Source organism: Capsicum annuum, chromosome 8 (assembly GCF_002878395.1).
Source record: "Capsicum annuum cultivar UCD-10X-F1 chromosome 8, UCD10Xv1.1, whole genome shotgun sequence".
NCBI classification, from domain to species: Eukaryota; Viridiplantae; Streptophyta; class Magnoliopsida; order Solanales; family Solanaceae; genus Capsicum; species Capsicum annuum.
The window spans coordinates 53,186,795-53,212,786 of record NC_061118.1 but is presented as its reverse complement, the minus strand read 5'-3'; positions in this window follow the sequence as shown (position 1 = coordinate 53,212,786).

Below are 25,992 nucleotides of genomic sequence, written 5' to 3'. Positions count from 1 at the left end.
AAAATAAACTAAGTCTGGAAACTTAGCTAGAATTTTCTAAGTATGGGACCCCTTATCAAGCATAGATGGACTGAATCAAGCTTAGAATTTTGCAGGGTCTTACATTGGTAGGCAGAAAATTCCACACCCTCAATATTAGTAGCATGCATAACACAAAAAATCTTTTCTATCTTATTAATAAAGCCTTGTGGATCCTCCTTAACCCTAACACCAGTAAACACAGGAGGGCTCAACCTCATAAATTGGCCAACCTTTGTGGCCTCATAAGATAAAGCATTAAAAACACCACGCTCAGCCTAGGAAGCTACCAACTGAGCCAATATATTGATGGACTAATGAAACTCAACATTTGTATCGTCAGCCTGAGAAGCTCAAGAAGAATTAGAGAAGATTGTGATGCACCATGGAAACACGACACTTTTGATGCTTAAACAAAGAATTTATGCTTGTATTGAGGTTATTTTTGTAGATATAATGTGTTTTTGTTCAAGTTACAGGTGAAACAGTTCAATAATTATTTTAGAATAAAACTGTAAGAGAAAAACCTGTAAAAAATAAAGTCTACAGATCATACAAGTCACCTTACTAGTCGTAAACACATCATATGGCTCCTAGGTTGACTCTATAGAATAAAAGTGACAAAATCCAAAAAGAAAAGTTAAGTGAAGAAAAGATACGACTGGAGCATATGGATCATAAAATAAGGATACGAGTCTGAAGAAGCAGTCGTCAAGAGAATAGAAACTAAAGTCAGTTACAAAGTTGAAGTCACAGAGGAAGGTGAGTTAGAAGTCTGAGTATGACTTAGATGATCAAATTGTAAGCTAATCGGTGTCTAGAGCAAGGAAATAGCAAGTCCCAGGTTGTAACGAGTGAAGCCCAGGAATCGTATGGTCAAGGTATGACTCATGAGCATGAGTCATAACAAGAATAGAAAGCTGATGCCTGGAAGATCAGACACTGGATAATATATGAGAGGCACAGTACAACTCGTAAGAAGACCTTACGAGTAGACGAGCGAGTCATAACTTGTGCCAAAATTACTTTTTGTAATGCCCTGAGATCTTATCCCGAGATGTCACACGGTGCTTATGACCCCGAAGGACCACAAGCTAACCCTTTACTGATATCTATACATATACACTACATAATGTCTAAAATAAATATGAAAACTAGCCATAAGGTTCAACACATCGATACATACTCAAAACTAAAAAACTGAATACTAATACATCCGTCTAAAAAGCCTCTAACTGTCTGAACTGTAGAGTTGATGGGACATATCCCCAACTAAATCCGTCAACAGAAAATAAACAAAGTCTAAAACAATAGTAGTAAATAGAGACTCATCCTAGAAAAAAGAGGACTCACTGCTACTGCTACTGACTGGGACTAAACTGTTGAGGATAAACTGGATCTTGTGCCTCTGAACCAATGGTATCAAATAAAACACCATAGCACAAATACATTAGTACAAAAATGTACCGAGTATGTAGACGGGGTAGGCTAATGCAAGGGTTCATGCATATGCAATATCTAAACTGAATAATCATGAAAATGTCGCATGATAACACATACATGAATACATAGAACATGAACACAATTATCGTAGCTCTAGAAACTAAAACTCAGATACCACTTTACTACAGACTGAACTCACTACTGACACTAAGATACTGAATCACTGACTTATTTGATATTAATAACTGAGGATCTGGATGTGCTTACATCAATGACTGAATTCTTGGACTTACTGCTTTCGACTGACAGGGTTAGAGATCAAACTTTCTAATAGATGATTTTGGAAGCTTTATCAATGATAATAAATATGATTATATCTGAATCTGACAACAGGAATACTCAATAGAAATCTGATACTGTGATCAAGCCTGTCTAATGGTATATCTCTGAATATGATATCAAAAAACTGTATGTGAGACCTATCTATCTGATGGGATGGCCCATAAATCAATAGAACTATCCGAGTTCTTCATAATGATAGATGACTGTATCTGACAGTCCTGATTTCTGAATATTAATTATGAAACTAAAACTGTGGGTGGTAGTCACTTAACTGACATGCCCCAACCTACCACAGGTGGGGTCTAACTTGTACCCCAGTTGGAAGGGTGCCATTACCGTGCCACTGGTAAAGACAACTCTATGTGACCCTCATCTAGCAGGTCCTTAAATGAGAACAGTGGAGCCCTCATCTAGCAGGTCAAGCCACCTCATCTACCCTCATCTAGCAGCTATGATGTCTCTCATCCACCCTCAACTAACAGGTGTGATGTCTCAACCTACATTGACTACGTAGTTCTGGAGCACAAGGATTTCTTCTAAGAATCACACCCTCTACTAGTAGATGAGTTCCCATCCTTGAGCTCGCTCAGTGCTAGTTTCTACTCCCAACTAAAAGAATCAGAACTGAATTCTCAATTGAACACTGGCTGAACTAAATCTGACACTGATCATATTACTCAAAAGGTCTGACTGAGTTATATTGATATCACTTAATTTCGTATCTGACGAAAAAGATATCAACTCATGGTATCTGATTGACGATACAGAGCTTGAATAGATTACTCGAACCAGTTCTGAGATTAGAATTGAATCACTTGAATACTATTAGAACTGAGCTGATTTCAGGTCTGAGGCTAGATTATTAGCGATATAGAGATTACTGAGATAACTGAGATTACAGAGATTTATTAAGCTTCGCACTTGTCTGAGGATACAAAGTTCTATAGTTCACTGAGTTCTGAGAATTGTGGCTCGATTAGAATTATCGAGAAACTGACACGGGCTCTAGACAACGGCTCTATTTTTGGGTATAAATACCCCCAGGACTCAATAACATAAAAGTAAGACATAATCATTCTTCATCACAAATCATTCATGCATTATGATTGTTATCCATTCATTCATCATTACAAGCATTCATTCATGTATTAGAAGCATTCATTCATCATTACATTCATTCATGTATTATCACAATCGTTAAAGCATCACTTCAAGTAGTTGGGCATCATAACATACTTTCCTTCTCAAGATCCTTAGGACATCGCATTAAGGATTTAGGAAATATAGACCTCTATTCATCATCACAACCACCAAAGGTTCACTCCAAACCTTTAAGGATCATTAACATCAGTTCACCATCATATACTAGCCTAGGAAAGACATGCTATTAGATTATACCCCATTCAACGATATCTTACATCAAGTACTTCATACCTATATCGATCTTGCCATATCTTTGGATATCACTTAATTTGGGGGAAACTTCGTACCAACATATCACTATTTACTTGCTAGCCACTTGACATGTACTAAAAGCTTAGCATATATTAAAGAGCACAAAATCTGGGAATTTACAACCATCATATCTCGACTTGTTCACTAGGGTGACATGACCAATTTTATACCTACTTGAGGATTTCATGCTATTTGGCACATTTCACTCACTAAGGTATTTTATCAATTATTAGGCATGCATCGACTAGCTCACAATTTGGAGTTTCACCTTCAACATATTATAATGGCTCTTATGTTTCACCTAAGATCTTTATCAAACCTATGAGGAACATTCTTCACTTATTCAACCATTTCTATACCCAAAAGTCATGAACACATCACATGAAAAAAAAACTTCAAGAGGGTCTATCACAAACATCACATGAGTTCCACATACTAGGATCAAAGTTCATAACTTTTGTAGGCAAACGTAAATCAAAACTCAACAACACATTAAACATTTATTTCAAATCATACAAATCACTAACAACTCATAAACATAAAAATCTTTTAGTTTTAAAAAGGGTTCTTGAGCTTCTTAGATGAAAGGGACCCAAGAATCAACGTCTACATACCTTAACCTTTGAAATTGGATGAACTCTAATGTTTAAGACTCTATCCGCATTTATAGTAAATAATTCCTGAAGCCCACACTATGAGAAACTTTATTCTTGAAGAATTTATGGATGATTTTTGGAAGATTAGGGTTCTTGATTGAAACCCTAGTTATTTCTCTTCTCAAGAGAATTGAGAGAATTGAAAGAGAAAAATGTTGAAATTAGGTTTTTGAAAGAGGTTCCCATATTTATAGAGACTCAAAAAGGGTGGGAAATGACCAAAATACCTTTGCAAAAGTGTTTCTAAGTTGCTGGAAAAAATGGCTGATGACATTTGTGATAGGCCGTCAAACCTGTGACAGGCCATCACAAAATGTCATCACAAAAAGGGTGGATTTTATGATTTTCTGCCCAGGGCTGATTACATCATCAGAAATATTGTCAGAATCTGACGATGTCATCAAAAAGGTCGTCAGAAACGTGGTAGCCCGTCAGAAACATCGTCACCATTTTCCAGCTTGACAGGCTGGAGTAAAATGGGCATAACTCTTTCCTCCTATATCGGATTTAGGTGAAATTGGTATCGTTGGAAAGATAATTCAAAGATATTTTATTTGATATATAGAAAGACACCCAGTTATCCATATACAATGATTTATAGTCGATTCAAGTTGACCCAAATTTTGACGATCACTAAAACTTGAACTATAGGAAAACTTTCAACTCGACCATGGGTTCGGGGACCTCTATGATATTAATTCATGCTCAAATAGACTTGTTTAAGAGAACCTCCCTTCTAGTTAAAGTAAAAGAATAACAGAAAAAATTTTAAAAAACTAAGTATAAAGGCTCATAGTTTTACTCAGATTAGCTTTATAGAAAGATAAATGTTATAGATTTTAGCTTTCAGATTTCAGATTCAGAAGTGAGCTCTTTTTACACTTAGACAGTATAGTTTACAGACAGAACACTAGCATAGCTTTTAGAACTAAATGTTATGACTCACAAGATTTACAAGTATGATTTGTTATTCATGATTTTAGATTTCAGTATTTCAGATATTCCAGCTTATGTGAGTCATTTACATTTAGCATGCATTATTTTACAAATTATGATGATGAAATGATGTTTTACTTATGCATTTCACCCCCATATACTCAGTACATCCTCAAAGTATTGATCTTCGTATACGTCTATGTGCTACATTGTCTCCATCTACATCTGACAGTTGGTGAGTCCTCATAGTTCGGGGACTTATTCATTCATTTTTTGTATCTTATTAGTTTATATGATTCAGTATTTATTTGTAGACAGTTTGAGTTAGCGGGGGGTTTGTCCCAGTGACTCTCTAGTTATTAGTAGTAGAGGCTTGTCACACTACTAGATATTATTCAGACTCACAGTATTGATTTTCAGACATTATATTAAGATTATTCTCAGATATTTCAGTTAGTTTTCCACATTTTGTATGATTTTTATGTCTATGTTTCCACTATTATGAGATTTAGACTTAGTAGAAGGTAGACAGGGTTAGCTTAAGGCTACTCGTAGTCTTGAGCATCATGTGATGTCTCGGGATCAAATTTTAAGGTGTTACATCTAGAACCAAAAAGAATTTTTCAAACACCAAGAAGGATGGCAGAACAAATGCATGATGTTGTTTCTGCTGGGTTTTAAGACCCTCAAATTGTCTCCATCCCACCTAATGATCCACAGAATATTGCTAATAGATAAACTGAACAATTATTAGCAGCATCGGCTAAAGAAGTTAGAATGGATAAGGAAGCATGATTAGTTGAAGAGGCTAGGCTAGCCCAGCAAGCAGCACTAGCTTGGCCAAGACAAGTGCCTAACATTAAGAAAGAGTTCAAAGAGGCAGAGCTCTAATGATTCCTACATATCAACATATTCAACCATATGACAAAGATGAGAAAATGGGATATGTTTAACCTGCTGAGATAGGAGCTATCATTCCTCCAACTCTACCCCCAATATTAAATTTGACATTACTAGTGTAATGATCTAATTGCTCAATTTGAAGGGTGCATTTTTTGGATTAGCAACTGATGTGCGAACATGAATCTTGATAATTTTACTGGGATCTATTCATCTTATGCTATTTTGAGGGTAGACTAGAAAGCTTTAGGATTGAGGTTGTTCCTATTTTCACTTACTGGAGAAGCATCACTATGGTTAGGGGAACTTTTAAGAGGTTCAATCACTATTTGGCATAAGTTGCATAGATAGTTTTTGAACATATTCTTCCCTCCTACAAGGATGCTATAGTTGAAAGATGAAATGTACAATTTCAGACAGCTACATGTAGAATCCATGTATGAGGAGTGGTTTAGATTCAAGAAGAAATTGAGCATGGTACCTAATCATAGAATCACAAAATCCAATCTGTTAGAAATCTTCTATATCTGAATATCAGTTCAAGAGCAATGGCAGATACTATTTTGAGTGGTACATTAATGTGTCTTAGATGGAAAGTTGTACAAGAGATTCTAGATGATATTTTAGTGACCAATCGAGGTTGGCATACTAGAGATGTTGAGTATGGTATAGGTGAACATGCTATTAGAGCATCTAATGATTATGGATTTGGTCATAATTTTGTAGCACAAAAGGTTGCACAACCTTGGATAGATATTGGGCTGCTTACAAAATAGTTTGTGACAATAAATGCTGAGAAAGCAAATACAGTTGGGGCACAGGGATCTACTTTTAGGACTATTGAGAAGAAATCTGGTAAGCAAGCAGAGTATATTGATCACCAATTAGAGGATTTCCAAGCCTAAAGGCACGAGAATCAAGGTTGAAACTATTACAATAAAAGATACAGAGACAGGAGTAGAGATCGATATGGTGATTAGAGATGCAAAGATAACTTAAAGAGAAGAGTGATAGATATGTACAACCAGGTAACTGGGATACTGAGTCTAGAATCAAAGTAATGTTGTCAAAAATAGTCAAAGGCCAATAAAGTCAAGAGAGCTATCTTAAGGAGATTAAGGAAGACCTGTCAAGGCTGAATAAGAAAGTTGAGTCACATGCTAACACAAAGTTGAGTCACATGCTAACACAATCAAGCAACTGGAGCACCAGTATGGCCAAATATTAGCCATATTGAATCAAAGGCAACGGGCACTCTTCCTAGTAACACAGTTGCAAATCCAAATAATGATGGTCACTGTCATGCCATTACTACTAGAAGTGGTAAAACCACCATAGATCCTTACGTATCCACTATAGATAAACAAAAGAATGATGATAATTGTATTGATGTAGAGAGTGGTAGCAAGTAAGATAAAGGAAAAGAGGACGCTAAGGAGCCTATTATGAAGCCCATTCCAGGACCTCGCCCTCTTTTTCCTCAAATGCTAAAAAGGAAGCAAGAAAAAAGTAAGTACCAAAAATTTTTATCAATATTGAAGGAGCTGTCAGTCAAAATCCCACTTATAGAGGCATTAGAGAAAATGCCTAGATATGAAAAATTTGAGAAGGATATAATCACCAAAAAGAGGTCAGTCAGTTATAAGCCAGTAGACAATATTTATCACTATAGTGTTGTAGCTACTAGATCATTGTTAGAGAAGAAGAAGGATAGTGGTGCTTTCACTATACGTTGCACTATTAGATCTTTTAACTTCACTCATGCATTATATGATTTTGGTGCTAGTGTCAACCTTATCCCATTAGTAGTATTCAAGTAGTTGGGGTTGAGAGCTCCAATACCAACCACCATGAGACTAGTGATGGCAAATAAGACAGTGTAAAATCTAATTGGTATTCTATATGATGTATTGGTGGAGGTGGCTTTATTTATTTTTCCTACTGATTTTGGATATTAGACTGAGAAGTGGACTTTCAAGTCCCAATTATTTTTATAAGAGCATTCTTGGCTATAGGAAGGACGCTGATTGATTTAGAGCTAGGAAATTTGATGCTGAGACTCAATGATGAGCAGGTGATATTCAATGTACGCAAAACAATAAAGCAACTTAATGAGTTGAGGGTGATATATGTGATTGATGCATTTGATGAAGAGATGGATCCATTCCATGATGTTAATGCAGTAACTACTTAGGGAGATACTTCTAATATTATTCCTATTGAAGAAAGGTTAGGTGTTGAAGCTTTAGTAGCTGTGATTATGAACTTTGATAGTAATGGTATTTATGACTATGATGAGATAGTATGTGTACTCTATGGGAGTGGTTCTTAAACTTATGCATCAAAGAAGCTTGATTTGGATCTAAGAAATAGAACCACTTCACCCACTCAACCATCTATTAAGGAGACACCCGTCTTAGAGTTAAAGAACCTCCTACCTTATCTGCGGTATGTATTTTTAGGGGCCAACAACACTTTATCGGTAATCATTATAGTTGATTTGACAGAAATGGAAGTGAAAGCTTTGATATTAGTGCTACAAAAAATCAACAGGACCATTGGTTGGTCTATTGTATATATTGTGTGTATCCCACCTGGTCTTTATACTCATAAAATTCAACTTGAGCCATATTGTATTCCAAGTATAGACATCAACATCAACTCAATCCTCATACACAAGAGGTGGTAAAGAAAGAGATAATCAAGTGGTTAAATATAGCAGTATTACTACTATGCCTAATGAGAAGAATGAGATAGTGCCGGTGAGGCCAGTCACGGGATGGAGAGTATGCATGGATTATAGAAAATTGAATGCATGGACTCAGAAGGACCATTTTTCATGCCCTTCATGGACCAGATGTTGGATAGACTTTAGGGCAGAGGATGGTACTATTTTTTGGATGGTTATTTGGGTTACAACCATATCATTATTTCACCTGAAGACCAAGAGAAAACATCCTTCACTTGCTTTTATGAGGCCTTTTCATTCAGACATATACCATTCAGGTTATGTAACTCTCCAGCCATATTTTAGAGATGCATGATGTCAATCTTCTCTGACATAGTAGAATACACCATCAAAGTATTTAGGGAATATTTCTCAGTTGTTGGTGATTCTTTTGACGACTTCTTAGTGCACTTGGAAAATGCTCTTTGAAGGTGTAAGGAATGCAACTTGTTACATAATTGAGAAAAGTGTTATTTTATGGTTAAAGAAGGTATTGTGCTTGGGTACAAGATTTCAAAAAGAGGTATAGAGGTAGATAGAGCAAAGATTGAAGTGATCAAGAAATTACCTCCACTAATTTCTGCGAAGGGTATTCGAGACTTTTTAGGACATGTTGGAATTTATAGGTAAGTCATCAAGGATTTCACCAAGATTGACAACCCTCTTTGTAGGCTTCTTAAGAAAGATATGAAATTTGATTTTATTGAAGCATGCTTGAATGCTTTTTGCATGTCTAAAACAGAAGTTGATGACTACACCTATCAGCGTATCCCTTGATTAATCCTTGATATTTGAGATTACATATGGCCTTAGGGGTTGTACTAGTCCAATGAAAATAAAAGATCCTTCATTTTATCTACTATCCTAGCAAGGCACTAAACCCTACTCAAAAGAACTACAATGTCACTGAACAAAAGTTGTTAGCAATTTTTTTTGCTTTTGAGAAGTTTATATCTTATTTGATTGGGACTAAGGTGATTGTGCACACTGATCATGCAGCATTGAGGTATTTGATAGCCAAATAAGATGCAAAGCCTAGACTAATTAGGTGGGTCCTCTTGTTGCAAGAGTTTGATTTTGAGGTAAAGGATAGAAAAGGACTTGAGAATCAAGTTGCAGATCATTTGTCTAGACTTGAGAAGGAAACAATGCAAAATGTTAAAAATGGGATCAAGATTGATGATATTTTTCCAGACAAGCAGATATTAGCAGCTTCTCAAGATCTAATTTCATGGTTTGTTGACTATGCAAACTATCTCAAAAGTGATCTAGTCCTAGAAGATCTTTCCTTTTAGCAAAGCAAGAAGTTTATGCATGAGGTAAGGAAATTTTTTTGGGATAAACCTTATTTATTCAGAATTTATGCGGATGGGTTTATTTGTAGATGTGTAGATGAGGTGGAGATGATGAGCATACCTGAAGCTTGTCATTCTTTAATAGTTGGAGGCCATCATATAGGAACCCGTACAACCACAAAATCTTACAATGTGAGTACTATTGGCCAATACTTACAAGGATACACATGATTTTGCTTCAGCTTGTGATCAATGTTAATGACAAGGTAAAATCTCTAGATGCCATGAACTTCCTATGACTCCTATTTTACAATTAGAATTATTTGATGTATGGTGCATAGATTTCATGGGTCCTTTTGTGTGTTTGTTTGGCATGAAGTACATTTTGGTGGTTGTGGATTATGCATCTAAATGGGTGGAAGCGGTGGAACTCCCCAAAAATGAATCACGTATTGTCACTACATTCTTGAAAAAGCACATCTTTTCTTGATTTGGCATATTATGTGCTATTATTAGTGATGTTGGGTCACATTTTTATAATCATCTATTCAAAAGTCTGCTTGAAAAGTATGGAGTGAAACACAAGGTGGCAACACCTTATCATCCGCAGACTAGTGGACAGGTTGAGGTGTCCAATAAAGAATCAAGTCCATCTTGACGAAGACAGTCAATGCCAATATGATTGATTGGTCACAAAACTTAGATGATGCATTATGGTCCTACCGGACAACTTTCAAGACCCTCGTTGATACTTCTCCTTAACAGCTAGTTTAATGCAAAGTATGTCACTTGCCTATTAAACTTGAGCATAAAGCACTAAGGTCGATGAAAAAGCTAAACTTTGAGTGGAAAGATGCAGCCAATTCAAGGATGAATAATGTAATACCCTATATTTTCCTAGCTCAGTTTAACTCTTAGTATACGAGTATTCCTACATAAAAATTTTATTATACTCAGAATTTTTCAGGTTAGAGTTTACAATGTGTAAGAAATTCAGTGAGCTTTCCAACAATATAAAATTTGCCCAAATCTGATACCCAGGTGAAGAGCTATAGCATTTTTAGTAAAATAGTGTACCACATGGTACTTCACCGCGTCGCGGAGAGGGTGCAAATGGCAATTGCCAAAATCCAGTGAGCTATTGCAATCCCACCGTTTCACGCCACCAGCTAATTTCCCATGTGTCACTTTCTAGTGTGACTCTGTGATCATGGCACATCAAGCAAAGGGTTAAATTCGCATACAGTGGGGTACCGTGATTGTACTACGTCGTGCAAAACTTCTAGTTTCCAGTGGTCCGGTTTCCAGTGAGCTAGCATAATTTTACCGCGTCGCACCAGCATGCAAAATTAGAATTTTTAGTTTCCGTGATTTTATTTCTGGGGCTGTTTGGTCAATTCTCAAAACCCTAATCAGCCTAAACACAAATTTAAGCCCCTAAATAGACTATTATATCATTATTTACTCAGTTTTCTCAAGATTAAAAACATTCTCTCTCAATTAGTAAACCCTAGTTTTCAAGAAAACAAGAACAAATCGCAAGAATTCCTCCAAAAACCTTCAAGAACTTTTCTTCTCAGGTATGTTGGTGTTCATCTATGGGTTCCTTTCACCCATAGAGTCCAAGAATCCATTTTTAAAACTACAATCTTATTTATTCATGACTTACATGCTTAAAATTGGATTGTATTCATGTTCATGACATTAATTGAGTTTCAATCAATGATTAATTGTAGGTTCCATGAAATTGAAATAGCATGTATATTGAATTTTGTAATTCCCATGTTATAATCCTTGAATTAGCAAGTTTGGGTGTTGTAGTTACAATGTTTGTATGTTACTCATGACTATATACATTAAGTTGTGCTCTCCAAGTATTTTATAGAATGCCCATGTGAATTAAATGGTGAAATCATGACATGCTAGCATATGTACAAGCTTATTCCCTAAAAGTGTTTGATAAAATATCTCTATGAATGAATGATGAACAAGTGGACATTGTTATGCTTTTCAAAATCATACTATGCTTTAATTTTTATGCTATTGAGTCCTGGGGTATTCAATACCCAAAAATCTAGCTATTTACATAGAGCTACGGTAGTTACAGAATAGTCTTAGTCAAGTCACAAAATCGTAATACTCAGTCAATTATAGAACTCAGTAAAACTCAGTATCAGTCTAGTTCAGTTCAGTATAATAATCAGTGTCATTCAGATGGGAGTAAGATTTAGCACCGAGTGAACCTAATGATGGGGGCTCACCTACCAATAGAGGGTGTGATCCTTAGAAGCAGTCCTTGACTTCAAGAACTATGTAGCCAGCATACGTTGAGACATCAACCTATGAGTTGACGGTTGATGAGGTGTTTTAACCTTCCAGTTGAGGGTACCACCATTCTCATTTAGGGCACCTGCCGGATAAGGGTGACTCTTTATTTGACTTTACCCGTGGCACGGTACTGACACTTCCAACTAGGGTTACAGGTTGGACCCTAGTTATCTTATTTTGGGCATGTCGGTTAGATGACTACCTCCCACAGTTTCAGTTTCAATCTCAGTTCAAAACTTATTTTAGTTTAATAGAATCAAGGCTGTCAGACACAGTCAATCAATATCAGTAACTCAGTATCAGTAATTTAGTTACACAGTTATCATAAATCAGTACTCAGCTTCAGTAAAGGCTCAGATACAATATATACTTATATACGCATATGCCCAGTATTGTATACTCAGTATTTATAGTAGTTTAAGTTATCCATGTACTCTTATATTCAGTTACTCTATATCATTCAGTCAGTTATTGTTCATGTATATAAACCATTACATTCAGCCTTACCTCATCTAGCATACTAGTATATTAAACGTACTGACGCATACTTTCTCTTTGTGCTATGATGTCTCATATCATAGGTTCGAACGCTCAGGTTCCTGACCGCGCTTAGATAGTCTAGTTAGTAGTATCAGATTCAGTAGTAAGTCCTCATCTATCAAGGATATTCTTTTATTTCATTATTACACTAGATTCAGTATTTTAGTAGTCAGAGTTAGTTGGGGGCTTGTCCCATTAACTCCACATTCAGACAGTTTTGATAGAGACTTTTTAGACTAGACTAGTTCAGATAGTATTTTAGATTTTAGATATTTTATCAGATATTATTATAATTGTTATTCTTTATCAGTATTCATATTGTGAACCTTATGGTATTTCAGCCTATTTTCCATATTATTACAGTATTATTATTCAGTCCTTACCGCAGATATCAATCATGGGTTAGTTTATGGTCCCTCGAGATCATAAGCATCGTGTAGCATTTGAGGTACAGACTTGGGGCATCACAAACTTGGTATCAGAGCCTAAGGTTCAATAGAGTCCTAGGGAGTCTGAAATCCACATCTAGTAGAGTCTTATGTATGGGTGTGTAGCGCGCTACTCTTATGGATAAGAGGCTATAAGGTGTTTTAGGAAAGGTTTCCCTTCTTTCAGTATTCATGTCGTGGGAGTGAGCATAAGCTCAAGTTAAAATCTCAGTCTAATCCTTTTCTTCCTTCTATTTATAGGACATATCTTCTAAAAAGAACAACAAAAAAAGAATTGGGAATCAGTCAGCACCTCAATCCATTCAGGTAGATCCCTTGGACGAGCATGTCTCCCATGCAGAATTCATAGCTACGTTCACTACCCTAGCTAATTCCATAGAAGCTCAGAATAAATGACCAGTTGCTATTAAAGATAACCCAGTGGCCAATACTGCTGCAGCCAGGATTTAGGACTTTACTCGAATGAATCCTCCCCTATTCTCAGGATCTAAGTCTAAAAAGGATCCACAAGAGTTCCTCGATCAGGTTCAGAAAAACACGGATATTATGGGAGTGAATTCTAGTAAGAGTGTTGAGTTAGCTACCTACCAGGTACAAGATATAGCTCATATGTGTTTAAGCAGTGGAAGGTAGACAGGGGTACAGATGCAGAGCCCATAGAGTGGGAAGAGTTTGCTATGTATTTCTAGATAAATTCTTTCCCTTAGAGCTGAGAGAAGCCAAGGTGTTAGAGTTAATCAATCTCAAGAAAGGTAGTATGAGTGTGAAAGAGTATTCCCCCAATTTTACTCAGTTAGCCATGTATGCTCCCCATGTAGTAGCAGACACTAGGTCAAAAATGAGCAAATTCGTGTCTGGGGTATCAGATAGTGTGGTTAAGAAGTGAAAAACTGTGATATTGATTAAGGAGATGGACATATCCAAGCTCATGGTATATGCTCAACAAAAATAAGAAAGAAATAATAAGGAGAGAGAGAGAGAGAGAATAAGAGAGCTAGAAAAAGTAGTTTCAATTTCTCTCAACCTAAGTCAGAGGGCGGTAATCATTCCCAGTTTCATCTAATGTCTTTAGTTCCAGCTCCATCCTCAGCCAGTGCTCCAGTCCGTAAGTTCAGAAATGATAACAAAGATAGGTAACCAAGATCTAAATCTCAGGGTAGTATCAGTAGTGCTCGAATAAATCCCCTTTGTCAAAAATAAGGCAGAAGCCATCAGGGTGTCTAAAGGACGGGCAGTGATGTTTGTTTTGAGTGTGGAAAACCAGGCCATAGAATCATAGATTGTCCTCAGTAAGGTTCTCATGTTCAATATAGTCATCCTTCAGCTTAGTTCAATCGCCCGAATCAGCAGGGTTCTGCTTCTAGTGCCACTAGTGGGCAACGCCTAAATAGGATCTATGCACTTCAGTCCCAACAAGCTCAGAAAAGTTCTCCTGACCTGGTCACCGGTATGTTACATATCTTTTAATAATATGTTTATGCCTTATTAGATCCAGGAGCTTCTCTGTTCTTTGTAACTCCTTACATAGCAGTCGATTTCAAAGTCAGACTAGAAATCTTAGCAGAACCTTTCTCAGTTTCTACCCTAGTACGTCAGTCTATCATATCTCGAGGGTATACAGGAACTATCTAGTTATGATATCTCAGAAAGTTACTTCAGCAGACTTAGTAGAATTAGAGATAATGGATTTCGACGTCATTCTATGCATGGATTGGATCCATTTATGTTACGCCTCAGTTGATAATAGAAACAGAATTGTTCATTTATTAGTTTCTAAATGAACTAGTCCTTAAATTGAGGGGTAGTACTACAATGCTTAAGGGTTAGTTGATTTCATACCTTAGAGTAAGAAAAATGTTATCCAAATGTTGTATCTATCGTCTTATACGAGTCAAAGACTCTAGTTCAGAGATTCCTAGTCTTAAGGTAGTTCCAGTAGTAAATGAATTCTCAGACGTGTTTCCCAAAGATCTTCCTAGAGTTCCTCCCAAAAGAGAAATTAACTTTGGAATAGACCTTTTTCCAGATACTCAGCCCATATCTATTCCACCATATAGAATGGCACTAGTTGAACTCAGAGAGTTAAAAGAACAATTAAAGGACCTTTTAGACAAGGGGTTCATCAAACCTATTATTTCCCCATAGGGTGCACCAGTCTTATTCATGCATAAGAAAGACAATCCTCTTAGAATGTGTATAGATTACCGTCAGTTGAACAAAGTCACATTTAAGAATAAATACCCACTTCCTAGAATCGATGACTTGTTTGACCAACTTCAGGGCACCAGCTACTTTTATAAGATAGACCTCAAATCAGGCTACCATTATTTCAGAGTCAGAGAATGTGACATTCCAAAAATAACTTTTCGAACTCGATATGGTCACTTCGAATTCCTAGTCATGTCCTTTGGTCTTACAAATACCCAAGCAGCCTTCATGGACTTGATAAATCATGTGTTCAAGCATTACTTGGACATGTTTCTTATAGTCTTTATCGATGACATTCTTGTTTATTCCTGTAGTGAGTATGATCATGCATATCACCTTAAAATCGTACTTCAGACTCTCAAAACTCATCAGTTGTCCGCCAAATTTAGTAATTTCAAATTTTGGCTAAGGTCAATATCATTCCTTGGTCATATCATTTTTGGCAATGGCATTAGAGTTGATACTCAAAAGACTGAGGCGGTGAGTAACATTTCTAAACCTATTTCTCCAATACTTATCAGGAGTTTCTTGGGTTTAGCTTGCTATTACCATTGGTTTATTAAAGGGTTTTCATCTATTGGGTCCTCCATGTCCAGATTGACTCAGATGAAAGTCAAGTTTTAGTGGTCAGATTCCTGCAAAAAGAATTTTTAGGAGTTGAAGACTTGACTCACCTCAACCCCAGTTTTGACATTACCAAATAGTTTGGATGGGTTTGTTATGTACTGTGATGCATCTAGAGTAGTCTTAGGTTATGTTCTCATGTAGAGAGGGAGGGTCATATCCTATGCCTCTAGATAGCTTTATCCCCATGAGAAAAATTATCCTACCCATGATCTTGAGTTAGCAGCTGTAGTGTTCACCTTAAAGATTTGTAGGCATTATCTGTATGGGGTGTATGTTGATGTGTTCACATATCCAAAAGCTTGTATTATGTCTTTTCTCGGAAAGATTTTAATTTGCATTAGAGAAGGTGGTTGAAGTTATTGAAATATTATGACATAAGTGTTCTGTATCATCCAAGCAAGGCTAATGTAGTGGCAGATGCTCTCATTAGGTTGTCTATGGGTAGTGTGGCTCATATTGAGAATGGTAAGAAGAAGTAAGTTCAAGAAGTTCATCAGCTTGCTCGGCTAGGTGTTCGTTTTGTCGACTCATCAGAGGGTAGTGTGTCAGTGCAAAATAGCTCAAAATCATCTCTAGTTTCCAAAGTAAAGGAAAAGTAGGATAGAGATCCCTGTCTAATTAAGCTGAAAGAGTCAGTCAGAGATTAAAAAGTAAAGGTTTTCTCCCAAAGGGAAAATGGTGTGTTGTGATGCCAGGGTTGGATATGTGTGCCAAGCGTAGATGACTTGAGGTAATGAATTCTTATAGAAGTGTATGGTGCACATTACTCTATTCATCCAGGGGCCACTAAGATGTACCGCAATTTGTGGGAGATCTATTGGTAGAGTGGGATAAAGTGGGATATCGCAGAGTTTGTAGCTAAGTGCTCTATGTGTCAGCAGATTAAGATTGAGAATTAAAAGCCTAGTGGGTCTATTGAGGATTTTAGTATTCCCACATAGAAATGGGAAGAAGTGAACATGGACTTTGTGATAGGTTTGCCTCGTACTCATCCTCAGCATGATTCAATTTGTGTTATCATAGATAGAATGACCAAATCCTCTCTTTCCTTGTCAGTTCATACCTCCTATTAAAATAAGGACTACGCCAAACTCTATGTCACAGAGTTAGTTAGGTTACACAGAGTTCTAGTATTCATCATCTCAGATAGAGGTACCCAGTTTACCTCTCACTTCTATAAAAGCATTCCAAAAGGGTCTTGGTACCCAAGTTCACCTCAGTACAGCCTTCCACCCTCATACAGATGGTCAAGTAGAAAGGACCATTCAGACTGTATAAGATATGTTAAGAGCCTGCATTATTGATTTTAAAGGTAGTTGGGAAGACCACTTGCCTTTGATCGAATTTACGTATAATAACAGCTATCATTCTAGTATTCAGATGGCTTCATTTGAGAATTTTGATGGTAGGATATATAGATCTCTAATTGGTTGGTTTGAGGTAGGTGAGGTCGTAGTAGTAGGGCCTGATTTAGTATTTGTTGCCTTAGAGAAGGTTCAGTTGATCAAAGAAAGGCTTAGGGCAGCCCAAAGCCAATAGAAATTGTATGCAGGTATAAGGAGAAAAGATCTCGAGTTTGAGGTCGGCAATTTTGTGTACTTGAAAATCTCTCCCATGAAGGGGGTGAAAAGGTTCGGCAAGAAGGGAAAGCTTAGTCCCCGATATGTCAGTCCTTATAGAATTATCAATCATTTTGGAAAGGTAGCTTACGAGCTTGATTTGTCTTCATATCTAGCTTCAGTGCACCCAGTATTCCACGTATCCTTGTTAAAGAAGTACATTGGTGACCCAGCAGCCATAGTTCCCTTAGAGGGCATAGATATTCAGAATGATCTCTCTTTTGAAAAGGTTCCAGTCCAAATCCTTTATCGTCAGATATACAGATTGAGGAATAAAGAAGTTCCCTTGGTCAAAGTTCTTTAGCGGAATCAGTCTGTTGAGGGAGCTACTTGGGAATCAAAAGCAGATATGCAAACCAAGTATCCTCACCTTTTCTCTGTAAACTCAGATTCATCTTAAGGTAACAGCCTTTCTTAGATTTACCCAATACCATATTGAGTTACAGATACAAACTTGATATTAATTACCATTGCATATCATCTTCATTACAGTCATGCATTCATGAATAAGTTCAGCCATGTACTCATGCATCAGATATGCATGTTCAGTATGAAAACTCAACCTATCAGTAGCTTCAGTCACGTATTCTATGCATCAATTATGCATGTTCAGTGTGTAAACTCATTCTATCAGTGTTTCTCAGCTTAATCAGTCTCATTTGAGGATAAATGTTCCCAAGGGGGAGATATTATAATACCTCGTATTTTCCTAGCTCAGTTTAACTCTCAGTGTATGAGTATTCCTTTATAAAAATTTTATAATACTCAGAATTTTTCAGTTTAGAGCTTACCAATGCGTAGGAAATTCAGTCAGCTTTCCAACGATATAAAATTCGCCCAAATCCAATACTAGGGTGAAGAGTTATCGCACTTTTAGTAAAACAGTGTACCACCAGGTACTTCACCTCATCGTGGAGAGGGTGCAAATGGCAATTGTCAAAATCCAGTGAGCCATCGCGATCCCACCGCATCACGCCACCATCTAATTTGTCAAGTGTCACTTTCCAGTGTGACTCTGCTATCATGGCGCGACATGCCAAGGGTTAAATTCGCATACAGTGGGGTACCGTGATTGTACTACGTCGTGCAAAACTTCTAGTTTCCAGTGAGCTGGTCGATTTCACCGTGTTGCGCTAGCATGTAAAATCGAGATTTTTAGTTTTTATGGTTTTATTTTAGGGGCTATTTGGTCAATTCTCAAAACCCCTAATCATACTAAACACGAAACCTAAATCACCATTATATCATTATTTACTCACTTTTCTTAAGATTAAAAATATTCTCTCTCAATTAGAAAACCCTAGTTTTCAAGAAAACAAGAATAAAGCTCAAGAATTCCTCCAAGAACCTTCAAGAACTTTTCTTCTCATGTATGTTAGGTGTTCATCTATGGGTTCCTTTAACCCATAGAGTCCAAGAATCCACTTTTTAAATTACAATCTTATTGATTCATGATTTACATGCTTAAAATTGGATTGTATTCATGTTCATAAAATTAATTGAGTTTCAATCCATGTTTAATTGTGGGTTCCATGAAATTGAAATAGCATGTATATTGAATTATGTAATTCCCATATTATAATCCTTGAATTAGTAAGTTCGGGTGTTTTAGTGACAATGTTTGTATATTACCCATGATTATATGCATTAAATTGTTCTCTCCAAGTGTTTGATAGAAGGTCCATGTGAATTAAATGGTGAAATCATGACATGCTAGCATATGTACAAGCTTATGCCCTACAAGTGTTTGATAAAATGTTTCTATGAATGAATTATGAACAAGTGGACATTGTTATGTTTTTCAAGATCTTGCTATTCTTTATTTTTCATGCTATCGAGTCCTAGGGGTATACAATACTCAAAAATCTAGTTGTTTACATAGAGCTACTATAGTTATAGAACATTCTCAGTCAGGTCACAAAATTGTTATACTCAGTCAGTTACAGCACTCGATAAAACTCAATATCATTCTAGTTCAATTAAGTATAATAATCAGTGTCATTCAGATAGGAGTAGGATTTAGCACTAAGTAAAGCAAAGGATGGGGGCTCACCTGCCAGTAGAAGGTGTGATCCTTAAAATCAATCCTTGTATTCCAGAACTACGTAGCCAGTGTAGGTTGAGACATCAACCTGCCAGTTGAGGGTTGATACGGTGTTTTAACATTCCAGTTGAGGTTACCATCATTCTCATTCAGGGCACCTTCCAGATAAGGGTGACTCTTCAGTTGTCTTTAACCGTGGCACGGTACTGACACCCTACCAACTAGGGTTACAGGTTGAACCCCAGTTATCTTATTTGGGGCATGTCAATTAGATGACTACCTCCCACAGTCTCAGTTTTAGTCTCAGTTTAGGACTCAGTTCAATTCTACAGAATCAGGACTGCCAAACACAGTCAATCAGTATCAGTAACTCAGTATCAGTAATTCAGTTACCCAGTTATCAAAAATCAGTACATAGCTTTGGTAAAATCTCAGATACACTATATACTTATATACGTATATGCCCAGTATTGTATACTCAGTATTTACAGCAGTTTTAGTTATCCATGTACTCTTATATTTTGTTACTCTATATCATTCAGTCAGTTATTATTCATGCATATGAACCATTATATTTAGCCTTACCTCATCTAGAATACTAGTACATTTGCATACTTTCTCTTTGCCCTATGATGTCTCATATCATAGGTTCGGACGCTCAGGTTCCTGACCGTGCTTAGACAGATTCAGTTAGCAGTATCAGATTCAATAATGAGTCCTCATCTATCGAGGATATTCTTCTATTTCATTATTATAGTAGATTAAGTATTTCAGTAGTTAGAGTTAGTTAGGGGCTTGTCCCATCAACTCCATATTCAGAAAGTTCATATAGAGGCTTTTCAGACTAGACTATTCAGACAGTATTTTAGATTTTAGATGTTTTATCAGATATTATTATAGTTTCTATTCTTTATCAGTATTCAGATTGTGAACCTTATGTTATTTCATCCTATTTTTTGCATTATTACAGTATTATTATTTAGTGCTCAAAGCAGATATTAGTCATGGGCTAGCTTGTGATCTCTCAGGATCGTAAGCACCATATAGCATCCAGGGTACAGACTTGGGGTGTTACAAATAAGATGAACGAGTTGGATAAATTTTGACTCAGGCTTATAAAAGTTTTGCACTTTACAAAGAAAAGATGAAACTACATCATGATCGTAAGATTGAGAAGAGGATTTTTAAAAAAGGTAACCAGGTGTTGCTCTACAATTCAAGGCTTTGTTTGTTTCCAAGTAAGTTGAAGTATAGATAGTATGGTCCCTTTACTTTGCTAAGAGTGTTCATATATGGTACTTTGGAATTAAAGCAAGATGGTGAATCCCCGTTTAAGGTGAATAAGCAAAGAGTAAAGCATTAATGGGGAACACCAAGGAGATAAGTGTAATTTTTTAGATGGGCCTTGGTGAAGTTTGAGTAACTAAGGCAACTATGTCGTGTCGCGACGTTAAATCAAGTACCGCATTAGAGGTAAACCATGTTTTGTACTTATTTATCTATAGGGTAATATGTGTGTTTAGTGTGTAGGGTTAATGATTGCAGAAAAGAGCCAGAATTTTCATGAAAATAGGTCATATAGACTCTTCACGAGTCGTATCGTAAAGTAACGACTCGTGAGCAAGGGTCGCAAGGACCTGGGAGTTGAAGTAGATCCAAGTAAAATTTTCTGAAGTCTTTATGACTCTCAGAACGAGTTGTACACCCAAGGTATAATTTTTCACCTTGAGTCGTATCGATTATAGAATCCAGGTAAAGTTCCAGGCCTTTACGAAAGGAGAAAAAGACCCATAAGCCTAGGTACGAGTCGTACACATGACTCTTAACCAAGTTTACCAGTCGGTGGACGCACATCAACCCAGCCTAGCTTACCTACTTTTAAACAAAAATGGCACCCAATACAGGTACCCGATATCCAAAACACAGCAAACCTCTATTATTGACAAAATCTGAAGCTCCAAACACCCGATTTCACCCCGAAACAAACACACGATCCTTTAGTTCTCCTCATTACACAAAATTTTCAAGAATTTAGGGTGGAAACTTGTTGAGATCGAGAAACTTAAGAGCTCAACCAAATAAGTAAGTTTTTGAACTTAAATGCATTACATTTTGACTTGAATTTCTTAGTAAGTTGAGTTTTAGGTGTTTCTTCAAGTTGAATAGCTATGAGCATTGATTTTTTTACCCTAGTTCCTAGAAATTGAACTTAAAATAGAACTTGGGGGTGAACTTGTACTTTGTTGAATTTGTGTTTTTGAACTTATATGGGGTTGAAATATTGTAGAATGGAAGGGTAGTTTGGGGATTGTGTATCAGAATCAAGTTCGAATGGCGAAAGTGAAGAAGAATTTGATTCCACTTCTATCGATACATAGGATCCACCCCTAGCCATTACACCTGCTCTGGTACCCACCATAGAATAGTGGGGTACCCCGGTATGCTGGAAATATATAATGATAGGTTGAGCAGATTCCCAAGTGGAATAACAAACAAAAGTTTATATTTGGAGAGAATATTGACCACCACGTGTATGTATGAGCTATCTAGATTTGAGGAGAGATTAAGACAGTATGACTTTCAATGGATAACCACAGCACCTGAAATATATAGCCCCACATTAGTACGAGAGTTTTATGTTGTGTAAAAAGGAGATCAGAAGAGACAGTATCCATAGAGAAAGTTGCAAAGAGGAGGTGACCCCATAGCCTTATTGATAATTCGAGGAGTTGGTTGAACATCTCCCCACTTACTATTTCCCAGTTCTTCAATGGACCAAACTTCTATCCACAAATAAACACAGGAGAAATAGAATTCCACATAGATGAAATGCAGAAAATTATATGAAAACAACTGGGTCAGAGAATAAAATGTGACACTTCAGGTGTATTACAGGGTTGATTTTTGTGAACATAGAGGATGCAGTTTGGGTGGTAGAAGGCCTGGGAGTGGCTTCATAAAAATAGAAAAGCACACACTTAACTTTGAGTCCAAGGCATGGTGGACACTGGCCAAATAGAGACTTTGCCCAACTACTGGGGACAACATACTCAGCTTGGTTCATGCAGCTTTGATAGTTGGTTTGATAGATGGGTATGAGTTCGATGTCGAAGAGTTTTTATCTTGAGAGATTCAAGATTGGGTGTAGGCAGAGAGAAGTTGTTGTTGTCATATCTGTGTATGATTATGTAGATTTTTTTGGTTGCAAGGGTGCAGAAAATCCTCGGGATTAATGAGCTTATTGAGCATACGAACATTATAGATCTGGGGCTGATTAGAGATGATGCAAATTCCATGGCTAGACAAGCGAGGAGAGGAGCTGAGATAATAGCTAAGATATATAAAAGCCAGACTGGACAGGCTAATGCTCCTGAGACTGATGACCCTACAGGTGGAGGTGTGTGTACTAATCCACAGACTTCAAATACAGCGGGTACATCTAGTGCCCCTCCTATGGCTCAGTCTATACCATGTTGACCCAGAGTTATACTGACTAGACTGATAGTGATCTCATAGACTATGTGGGATGAAGTGATGAAAAAATTATCCATGATGGAGGTCAAAGTCCAGAACATCGAAGAGGGTGTGAATCCCTAGATTGAAACAAAGTTGGAAAACAAAGACAGATGGGTACAGGGTAGATTAGATGCCTTCGAGAAGCGAATAACCCATCAGTTGGGGAGCGGCCAATTCCCATACATTTTTTAGGTAAAATATAAAGTGGCTGAGATCAAGAAGATGGTGGACGAGTTGTATGATAGGCCATTTATCCCAGCACCCGTGGTTACAAAAGTTGAGCTCAACATTAAGATTAAAAATATCTAGGCTATCTCAGAATCAAAGAAGGAGAGATGAATGGAGAGAATGAAGAGAAAGCATCAGAGTGGTGATAAAGATACTCTGAAGAAGGTAAAGAAAGATAGCCTACTGAGTGAGAGAGACCAGTAGGTGTGGGTCAAAGATATGGAAGCTGGAGTCGATAGATTAAAACCGATAGTAGTGATGCTGAGGGAGTTAGTGATGTACCCCTGACTGCTGATGTACCTTTGAGTGCACCAACCACAACCAGTTCCAATATTGTGAAGGCAGTCCCGGCAGTTGATGGGACTATGGCTGAAGATGGTAGGACCCAATCTGAGGTCCCACATGATGATATTGCATGATTCAACACCTTGTGAACCCGGTATGTTCCCGATCCCTTGCATTATATTTTTAGATACATTGGGATAGTGCATAGGCTTTCAATTAGGGTTGGGGGTAGGCCAAGGTCGCCATGGGCTATACTTGCCATGTTTTAAAGCCCGTGGCCACAATCTGAAAAAATTGATTTTGAAGAACTGGCATGCTTTTGTTTTTGTTTTTGTTGATGTTTTGTGTTTTTGTTGTGTGTGTTGGGATCACTGAAAATAGGAGGAAAATTTTTACTTGAGGAAGTACATGTTGTTTTGAAGAACTATGTGGAATTTTTAAATAATTGCATAGAAAAATTGATACCCCTCCTAAATTTTTATGTTAACTGTGTGATATGTGTATCTGTGTGAGATGAAAGTGAATTTGATAATGGAATTAGGATTAGGAATAGAACAACTAGGGAGAATAATTTTATAACTGAATAAGTAGTACATACCAGTATAACCCTGTGCGAGTTAGTGCGAGGCGCTACTTAATTCTCGGTGTGTCTGAATCTAGAACTTGCCCGGTTGCCCTAACCTAGGGTCTAGGATAGTCAAGTAGGAAATGATCATAGTCCATTATTATTTTGAGTCCACTCAAGCCTAAATGTCCAACCAAATGTGATACGAATCCCTTTAATCCAAAATTTTGAGCCTAATGGTTCCATTTCTTATTTGTACTGATTTCACCTTATCGTTTAAGCTAAAATGAACTTGTTTTGGCCCTGGTCCTCCTTGGACACTATGCACCTCAACTTGGGTAAATCTTCTAAGTAGAGGGTGGTTATTATAGGGGTGCATAGAAAAAGCGAGTATGAAGAAAGACGTGTAGAAGAAAAAAATGAAAAAGGACAGGTGCGGTAAAAGAAAAGAAAAGAATAAAAGAAAAAGAAAATTAAAAGTAAAGGAAAAAATAAAAGTGAGAAATAAAATTATACCTAGCCCAGTCTGAATATATCAAAATAAAAAGGGAGACATAAGGGCAGAAATAAAATAAAGAAAAAGTGGAAAATGAAGTGGACCCCGAATCAAGCGTAGGTTCAAGGAGGCGTACTCAATAAAAAATCCCAAAAAGATACCATACCAACCCCTAACCTACGTTACAAGCTGAATAAAGTCCTTTAGTGATCCTAATCAGACTATTTGAAAACCTTGGAATCGAGCATATGGGCAAGCTTATGGTATTTTGTATACATCGGCGGTACTTCTTTATGAGCGAGAGCATCTCTGTATATCCCTGAATAAATTGATTGATCTTAATTGAGTGAATGGGATCTCTTTAACTGTGAGCTCACATGGGTTATGTTCTTAAGGTGCTAAACTATTTGGCTAATGTGGTTTGTGTCTATGCCCAGTTGTCTATTACTAATGAAATGCCATCATTGGATTACTTTGTGTTCCTCAGTGTGCCAAATCGATGTACACAGTGTGATTCTTGAATAGTTAAAATTAGGAGAGGGAACAAAAATGTTGAAAATTTAATTAAAAATCACTGCCATAGTTATCTTAGGATCCTTTAATTTAAGCATCGTTGTTGTGTTAAGTAGTTTTTGGTTTTTGTTTTACCTAATGATATGCAAATTTCTAAGTTGAGGGTGTTGATGTGCCATGAAAATCGGCATGATCCACCTCACTCTTAGAGTACACCAAAATATCGTCTATGAACAAATCCAGAAACTAATGAAAGACATTATTCATCAAGTCCATGAATGTCGTCGGGGTATTAGTCAACCCAAAAGACATAACCAAGAACTCAAAATTCCTATACCGGGTACAGAAAGCCATCTTAGGGGTATCCACCTCCCTAATCTTTAACTGATGATACCTAAATCGAAGATCAATCTTGGAGAAAAACTTAGCAACCTAAAGCTAATCAAACAAATCATCTATCCTTGGAAGAGGGTATTTATTATTTATCGTCACCTTATAAAAATATTGGTAATCAATACACATCTTAAGGGAATTGTCCTTCTTACGCACGAATAAAATTGGTGCACCCCACGAAGACACACTAGGACGAATGAAACCCTTGTCTAAAAGATCCTTTAATTGCTCCTTAAGTTCCTTCAACTCAGCTAGAACCATTTTATATGGGGGAATAGAACTAGATGAGTGTCCGAAACAAGATCTATCCCAAAATCAATCTCCCTATCAGGAGGAACACCGGGAAGGTCATCATAGAAGACCATAGGAAATTCATTCACCACTAGGATGAAATGTAAAGAAGGACCC